A 1,762-nucleotide genomic window follows, 5' to 3' on the forward strand; every position below is an offset into this window, starting at 1 on the left:
GAGGACGGCGGCGCCGGCGACCAGGGCGACCACCTCCACGACGGGCACCCGGAGGGGGACCTGGAGGGGGACCACCTCGACGACGGCGTCGACCAGAGCTCTGTAAAAACGCATTTTCGACCGACCGCGCCGACCGAGGCTCGGTCGGTACCGACCGCCTGCCCTCTGTGCGAGAGAGAGCGACAATGGCTGCCGAGCGCGGCTTGCCGTTCGCCGCCGATATAGATGCGTGCATTCGGCCCGCGGCCAGAGATGGCCGCCCGGTCGTCACCGACCGCGCCTCTGTTGCGCTGGCCGGAGCTCATCTCGAGCTGACCGAGGCAGGCGGTGGCAGCCGAGCTGAGCCGAGACAGACACGGCGGGGCGGGGCGGGGCGGGGCGGGGCGGGGAAGGGCAAGGCCGGCCCGGCCCGGCCCGGCCCGGCCAGCCAGGCGACAGGTGTATTGTTTGATAAGAGTAGAGCGAGCGTGCCGTGCCGTGCCTCCTCAGCAGACGGGCTGTGAATTAATTAGTGATTTATTTTGAGAGGACGATCGCGCGCGTGAGTGTTTGTGTGTATGGCTGGAGATGGGGAAGGAGGACGCCCTGCAGAACAGCAGCAGCAGCCTCAAAAGAAAGATGGGAAGTCAAAATGGAAAGAAGATGAGGCCAAGAAGTTAGAAGTGGCGGCCAAACTTCGCACGGGCGAGTATGTTCTAGAATACATCGATGAAGGGAACCCACTACAGAGTCCAGCATGGAAAAACTTCGCCCGCGTCACGCTGCGCCCACCGCCACTGCAACCAGGAGCACCTCCCCCCAAACCCTCTCGGTTAAAGTTTGTAAAGTGCCGAAAGACCTGTGGCGTCATCAAGATGTACACGTCGGGTACAGGTGCGCTTTCGAATCATGTGTGCAAAACAAAACCTGACGGTGGCGCCGGCGCTCCCCCCCAACGTGATGTGGACTCATTTCAATCAAAACTAATTGAATTGTTGGCGGGAAATGTCCTTCCCTTGTCACTGGCGGCGGCCGACGAGTTCCACGCGCTTGTGCAGGAGGCCCTCAGGATCGGGCACGAGCACGGGAACTGCAGGGCGGCCGAGCTCATCCCCCACCCCACTACACTGAAGAAGCGAGTGGTCGAGTTTGCGGATACCGCGCGGGCTGCTCTCGTGGAGGAAATGCGTGCGGACCTAGAAGACGGTATGTGCTCTGCAACAGTTGATGGGTGGACAGACGGGCAGAAACACCGAAAGTACTTGGGCCACACGGTGGAGTACATCGACAGTAACTTTGTATTACATGACAATGTGCTTTTCACCCCCCACTGTGATGCCGAGTCTGTCACCGGAGAGGTAATCAAAGACGTGATCAGGGCCAACATATCCGCTCTGTCTCTTGATCCGGACCAAGTTAAATTCCACTACGTCACCGACGACGGCGCGGACATGGTATCGGCGGTTGGAAAGACCAATAGGACATACTGCGCTGATCACTGCACAAACCTCGTCGTGAAAAAAGCCCTGCAACCCCAACTCACAAAATTGGACATCTATGGTGACCGGGGAGGCGAGCTGTACGATGCAGTGAACAAGTCCGTCAACGCCATCAAAGGCTCTCGGCAGAAGCGCCACACAAACCTCAAGCAGTTCCTGAAGAAGGGCCCCACGAAACGCTTGGGGCAGGTGCAGTTTCGGTCCTGCATCCCTATGCTAAAGTCTGCCCTTTCAAAGTTCACACAGGTAAGAGATTCACAATTCTATTCCAATTACATCGCACG

This window comes from Frankliniella occidentalis, unplaced genomic scaffold (assembly GCF_000697945.3).
Source record: "Frankliniella occidentalis isolate FOCC.00 unplaced genomic scaffold, Focc_3.1 Scaffold581, whole genome shotgun sequence".
Taxonomy (NCBI): Eukaryota; Metazoa; Arthropoda; class Insecta; order Thysanoptera; family Thripidae; genus Frankliniella; species Frankliniella occidentalis.